The following is an 8,007-nucleotide window of genomic DNA, read 5'->3' as shown; positions in this document are numbered from 1 at the left end:
ATCGAGCAAGCGTTCTATAAAATTGACGAACTGTTTGGAATTTAATTATTATTGACACTGTTACCCACTATGTATTTTGACATTTAATTGACATTAATTCTATTTGTATTAATAATTTATATGGACATGATGAGTATTTTCTTATTAATACTGCAATTGTTTATTATTAATAAGAAAATATATTGAAAATTTGACATGTAATGAACATTATGAATAAATTTCTTATTCTTATTCTTAATCTTATTCTTAATTTGATGACCCCTGTATAAATTTTTTCTTTCTTAGAATGCACAGAACACCATCAAGCTTACACTGATGCCAGGGCATGTATTCTCTCACCCGCAAAATTCAGGCCAGTTTATATTAAATTACTTTTTTTAAATTCTAATATTCAAATATCATTTTATTTCATTTGTTGCCTGACGATTCATCTGCAACATTATATTTTATTGCTATCATTGCAGATAACACTGCACAACAAAATTGCAACTTTTGGCTGATGATTGACTTTCATTACATGATGTTTACTAATTTGACGTCGCTGATTCTGAATCTGCCGTCCATTTTTTCGTAGCAGCTCTTGTTTACGTGTTATAGCTTTCACTCAAAAATTGCTAAATTTCAGTCTTAATTCGCCGACAGTTCAAAAAATACTATGTTTTCTTTGTATAATTTAATATGGTAGCATTAAGAAGTGTTTGTGTGAATTATCTAAATCAATTTTGTTTCATTTGCGGAGAGGATATGTTTAAATAATCCGTTTAAATGTGACAAAGTTCGTAAAATTTGCTTAAAAAAATTTGTTTGGGGACCCAGTGGAAATGAAAGATAAGCTTTGAATTCCGCAAAAGGCGTGGAAAAGATGCGTTGAGTTTTTACGTTTATAAACAAATAAGAATATGTGTAGATTTAGGTACGAAACAGCTATGATCTGAAAGGAACCCTTGAATCATCGCGACGACTGTTATTTTTATTTTTGAACAAAAATGGTATTAACCAAAAAATATTGAACTAAATAGTAATTCCTTGCATACGTTTGGCATGTAGACGTCTTTTCAACCCTAAGAAGTCACCTGAACCTCATGTTGATACTTCACATGAGGATTTTGAGGCGAAAACTGTCAGTGTGGTAGAGACTTTGAATATGACCCGAAATTTTCAAAACCATGTAGCCAAGATGGTTTAAACGATCGTTTTAGAGATTTAGGATCTTCAAGTCTTCCGAAAATACATGGAATGAGTTATTTTGGCATTTTAATTTCTTTTTTGGAAAATCCGAAAAAATCTTCCTATTCTTACACATCGAACAACGTATGAGTCACTTACAAACATGTTTTTTTGGTTGGATGTAATATAAACATCGAATTACACTCTCTTCGCAATCACCTGAACAATTTTATCACAACTCTTAAGGATCTAAGTGAAGAACATGGCGAGCAAATCCACCAGGGCCTTCGTACGATAGAAGGACGCTATCAGGGCCACTGGAATGCACACATGATGGCTGACTGCTGTTGAATCATTCAGAAGAGCTGTCTGCCTTCAGCATCAGCAAGGAAGTCAAATAAAAGAAAGTTTTTTCAACTTAACAACTTCATGAAATAGGATCATCTCTAAAAAAAGTGTGTTTTTTTACAAAAAGACCCAAGTGTCATATTTTTTTAACCAGAGCTGATACAGATATTTCAATCACAGATTTGAAATCGTCATTAAAAATTGGACTAATATCATGTAACATAACCCAATCATCAGAAATGCTGTTGTGCAGTGTAATTTTTTGTACTAACTGAAGTGCTGATATTTTATCTCTTTTCGGATGAGAAAAGCTTTCCGCTTTGTCTGAAACGCGATTCTTATGCCATTATCGTGTCAGAAAATGGCGTACTTGAAAAAATCGAGCATCTAGTCTCTGCCACATAATGCCTGGTAATGTGCCGAGACGAGCTCTAGTGACATTTCTTTTTTATGTGATAGGAGGCAAACGAGCAGACGGATCACCTGATGGTAAGTGATTACCGTCGCCCATAGACACCCGCAGACCCAGGGGCGTTACAGGTGCGTTGCCGGCCTTTAAGATAAAGATACGCTCTCCTCTTGAAAGCTTGCAGGTCGTATCCGTCCGGAAACACCGCAGACGAGAGTCCATTCCACAGTTCTACTAGTACAGACATACTATCGTTTGCGCTTCGTTGTGATGATGGTATACTTGTCCTTTACGCTTTTTACCTACTGAATGGGCTCTAGCTCTAACGTCTCTTCCCAAAGAACATCGTTTAACTTTTATAGTTAATTTCGCTCCTTAATCACTCATTCCGCGCGGGATTGCTGGCATTGTCTTTGAGGGCGTTAAAGCATAGGTAAGGCAAAAATAAATTGTTAATGTTGAACGTTATTTCCTTAAAAGCTTTAGGAGCTGGGGTATTATTACCGAGTGTAGCTCATAACCTTGGCGACAGTTAGTTAAGTGAGTTTAAAGATTTGCAAACTTTAACACACAATAAGTGAACATTATAATAGTACAGAAACAAAAGGAAACAAGAGCAAGTTAAAATTCAGAGTGCCTTCTATTTTAAAATATTTATGTTTCCTGTGATTATGTTGTGTGTGTCGCAGCGCAGCGATGCAAAAGGCAAAGAGCTTTAGTGTAAACACTGCTCTAAAAAGAGCAAAACACTGATTTCAGCTCTTGCCAGAAACTAACGAATAAATCTAAGATAAACGATGGTCTAGGGCCAAGATAAACTGTCTCAGGCCCAGCTTTTACGAGCGGTTCAATATAGAAATTTCATCCTAGTGCTCACGTAACCTAAAGCAAACCTCGCAATTCGACGGCCTGCAGCCTGCACTGCCCTGCAAGTGTTCCTTTGTCCCAATGTTGTTTTACTGCTAGCTGGAGTGGCCCTCCGGCATTCGGAATTCAATAAAACTTGAGGGGAATAAATCGTCTGTGGGGTACAAGATATTGTTTTACAGCAGCTGACGCCAACGTCGGTTCGGAAAAGTAATAAACGAAATAATTGACTCTAATTGCGAATAGTTCAATAACGTCCGTCTAGTTCAAATTGCTCAATGAACTCCCAATGATGTTCGAGTTTCATCAGCAAAAAGTCGGAACGAAACGATTTCCACGAGTGTCAATCATAATTATTTAGGTAGACAAGATATTTTATAGAGACAGCGGACACGTGATGGACGTAACGTTTCGACGATTTCATCGTGTGTTGTTCATAACAACATAATAACATAGCGGCTCCGAACCGCGAATATTGTGACAATACGCGTATAATTAGCACATTGAATTATCGTCGGTTAAGCTGATTAGAAATCCGATACATGCATGATTGACTATAAATTATCTTGAATGCGTTACGTATAAATTAAAATATAATAAACTTGATATGTCAGCTCGAAAGACTTTGAATGAATCTCCTAAATTACTTTATTATGGAAACTACAAAGAGAGCTCCAATAAAAAGGTGCGCCATAAAAAGTACAATAGAATATGTGACATAAAATTTGAAACATAAAACCGACAGTTATTTGGGCGGCCATATTGAGGTGAGAGAGATAAATGGCATGGTATTGAAGTTGAGACTCCGACCAAATTGACATCGGAAACTTGACCTTTAGGACCTGAGTTATATGGTTGAGGTTAGACGTTAATTTGTTATGTAAATTCTAGGGTTTCTGAAAAGTTGATTGATAGATTGGTTATCGGAGTTTAATGGAATCTGATCTCCGGAGTAGTGACGTCACGTGATCCGACGGCGTAAAATTGGAAACCTCAGCAGAATTAATCGGGATTATCGATGAGTTAGATTTCGGATTTGTAAATGTTTGAAGATAAACTCTGTGATTTGAAAATTATAAATAACTTGAAAAATCGAACTGCCTAAGGCGGGAATTGAATTGCCGCCTTAGGCAGTTCGATTTTTTCAAGTTATTTATAATTTTCAAATTAGTTTGAGATGCGACTCTAAACGCTAAAAATTTAATAAACTCTGTGATGCCCCAATGAGCATTGTTTGAATTCATTAATTCAAACAATGTTCATTGGGGCGTAGTATTAAAGACAAAAAACTACTTATTCATCTCTCAGTCTGGCATGGACGATAGAGCTACAATAGTTAGACGGCGGTTTCACTTAATTCATACAATGAATAAACAAACTATGGCAAAAGAATAGTACAAAACAGCAGCGATTGTAAATTCATATTCATTAGAATGAATAAGATAACCAGCCATTGTGTATGTTTAACGGAAAAAATAACAATTTTGACTCTCGTATCCAACTATTCATATTCAGAGGACATGTAGAGACAAATTTTAATGTAACATTATCATAATTTATTTACCAAATGAATTAATGATAGTTGAAAAATCACACAAGAAAAGACGCAATTCGACAAAAACAAAAGTTATCTGACACATGTAAATCACAGTAGTTTATAAACGTAAACAAACACGTGCGGTCGGGTCAAAACACAGTTGCTTCGCAGTTTGGCAAGCGATATGATCAGCATAAACTTGGTGCTACTAATTTTCGTGAAAAAGCACCAACGTAAACATGTCGACAACCCCATAAAAATATAACGAGACCAAATTCAAATCCTCAATAATGTTGACATGCGCGAGTGAACTCCGTGACGTCGGCAGCTAACGACCCCAGAGTTTACACGTTCGCAACGAGATTGAAATTGGAAACTTTCGGCGCTATAAATCTTGGCCGCGGATAGAAAATCCAACAAAGACAAAGTATCGGGTACGGCTAAGCCGCCGACAGTTGGACGGACGAAACTCAATAACGCGCGGCGATAAAATATGTAGAAAACGTTGCGGATAGTGTTGCGGCCAATCCATTTTATTTACTGAGTAGTGAATTCGGTAACAATTGAGAATGTTACTAGGTATGCAAAATCACTTGAAACCTATGTTACAGTTAAGCTTTTACATTTACAAATACATTAATTTTTATTTCATTCAAAAATACCAAGTAGTTATGATTTTATAGGCATTCAAAGTTCGCTTAAATATTGAGTCCCGCCGACGGTCACGTGACCCCGTGTGACGTACATTCACAGCGTGCAGCGTCCGCTCACTAGAAAACGGATATACAAACTTATTATACATACTAGCTTTCCGCCCGCGGCTTCGCCCGCGTGGAATTTTGTCTGTCACAGAAAAACTTTATCGCGCACGTCCCTGTTTCAAAAACCGGGATAAAAACTATCCTATGTTCTTTCCCGGGACTCAAACTATCTCTATGCCAAATTTCATCAAAATCGGTTGCGAGGTTTAAGCGGGAAAGCGTAACAGACAGACAGACAGACAGACTGACAGACAGACAGACAGACAGACAGACAGACAGAGTTACTTTCGCATTTATAATATTAGTTGGGACTAGTTGGGATTAACACCCAGACCCATCACAGAAATTAAAATTGAACCAAACCCAAACTTGATGCGATTGTGTCGTTTTATTGCGAATTACCTTCCAGCTCCATCATTAGACCCCGATTACTATATAGAATTAAAATACTCATCAATATAAAACAAACGAGCCCAAACTCGATGCATTTAAGTCGTTTTATTATAGAGTTCCTATGGCCACCTTCCAGCTCCATCATCAGATCAGCTCCATGTCATCATAATATTGCATGGTCATCCAAATCACATGTGTTTGCGAAATTTCAGCTTAACCGGTTGCCTGGAAATGGGTCTTAATTCAGCTTGCAAGATTCCACCCATACAAATATGAGCCAGTCACTGTAATATGACGTCACGCGCATAAAATGGCGGGCCGGCTTAAAATTCAATATCTTGGAAACTAATTGACGTATCGAAATAATTCTTTCACGTATATTTTTTATTTTTAACAGAGAATACAGAAAGCTAAAAAACAAAATTAGTGAACATTCTTCATTACCGAATACTTCTAAATATTTATTTATTTAAATAAAGATCGTCTCTATGTCAATCTCCTTAACGACCTCAAAGTTTACGCGTTGGCAACCAACGAGATTGAAATGTAGAAACTTTGTACCTATAAAGTACGGTCACAGATAGAATATCTAACCAAGACAATGTAGTACGGTTAAGTGCCGATAGTTGAACAGAAAACCTAATAAATACTAGATGATGTTGCCGAAGTTTTCTAAGAGATTCAGGGGTCCATAATATACGTAATTCAAGCTTGGTTTATTTATTTTTTGTTTGAAAGTTAATCTCTAATTATATTTTTCAGAACAATCGTATTCGTAAACAGGTAGATTGACTTCAACTACACTGATTATTTTAGTGGTAAGTAGATAGGCCCGTATCGAATCTAATCGGAGATGTGTTTGATTGCTAAGAGTAGTTCTGAAGCGGTTAAGCGTAACAACAATCCGGTGTCGCCACAATCAAGTTCTCGATCACAGATTAATATTATGTACTTAGTTGTCGATTGTTGTCAACACTGGTAGAGACTACTGGTATTTAAATTACTTTTAGGACATCGGGTATTGTATGAAATATAACTTTTTGTCGCTGTAAGCGACGTAATTAGTGATGGGGCGGATTTGTTACAATTACAGCCATGGAAGGAAGGTCATGCTTTTTAGAGAGTGGGAATGAGGATTGCTTACGTTTGTTGCAAGTATGAGTAGGGTTAACAGATGACAGGAGTTTAGGTGAGCCTTCTTTCAGCTACATATTAATGATTGTTAGAAATATAAAACAACAAATACAAATGATAGCAAAATATAGAGTTTCTACACAAATATCATCAACTAAAACAAAAATAATCACACGGTGATAAAATACCTAATCATATCATACCTATCTATCGCGAGTTCGTGAAATAAGACGAAGACGGACGGACCTTTTTATACATATTAAGGCTGCCCTCATCCGTGTACCACGAAATAGAACATTGCCAAATAGTGTCAAGGTCAGAAAAATGCCGAGAATGAGGATCATTTCGATTTTTAGCTGTGAATGCAGATTTATAGGGCTAAGAAATCCTTAATACACAGTGCAAAAATTTTTGTTCTACGACAAAAATTGACGAAGTTATGGCCAAATTACTAAAAAAGTTCACTGACCGCCCGGCGCGGGGACGATGACGTCATTATATCCGATCCAAACGCTGCCGGCGTACTGCGTGGATAGAAAATATTTTATTCTAGCCAAATTATCAGTTTTAGAGAAAAACTTGTAATGACATTTATTCATCAGAATAAAGTAAGCTATCGATAGGTAATTTTTAAAAATGGAAATTGTGAAAAATAACGCAAAAAATCCATACGCTCATACGATTCAATGGCACGCAGAGACGCGATTGGGGTCTCCGCGGTGGTATATTTGGCGATTTATTCAAATAAAGTGTACATAAGTGTTGTTAGAGTCATATCTTCTATCCAAGTAAAATATAAAAATGTATAAGTATTAATTTATTTACCCCGGCCCGAAACTGGGTATGACTTGTCCCCTCCCCCTCCCCCCAGGCCATAAGCATAAGCTGGATATGACTCCCCTTCGGCCAGAAGCTGGGTATGACACCCCCCCATGCCAGAAATGCCAGAAACTGGGTATGACTTGACTTGAATTTTCTACAACAGTACTGATCCTCATTGATCATCTAAATACGAAAAGTGACCAGTCGTATAAAAACGTTTCATGGATTTGCGTTTTATTATCGAAAAACATTCGCTAAAACTCATTTTTTTCAACACATAATAAATCAAATTCAAGTTTAAATGCACTTTATGACATAATTTTTAAATTGTCACTATTAATATTTTTTATTGAATAACCTGTAAAGTTAATTCTACAATTTCTGAAAAATCACCTAAAAGTAACCTTTTCATTAGTGTAACCTAAAAGTAACCACAGCAGTTCAAAAGTAACCAAAAAGGTTACAAAAGTAACCTTCTGGCAACACTGATTTGACGTTTAATAACGTCACCAGTCACCACGAAATATGACACTATGATTTAGTAGTTTTTTTAGCTCTGTAAGTTTGGC

Source organism: Ostrinia furnacalis, unplaced genomic scaffold (genome assembly GCF_004193835.3).
Source record: "Ostrinia furnacalis isolate ACB-3 unplaced genomic scaffold, ASM419383v2 OfSCF1083, whole genome shotgun sequence".
Taxonomy (NCBI): domain Eukaryota; kingdom Metazoa; phylum Arthropoda; class Insecta; order Lepidoptera; family Crambidae; genus Ostrinia; species Ostrinia furnacalis.
The sequence above is the reverse complement of the archived record's forward strand: the minus strand, read 5'-3'. Positions refer to the sequence as shown.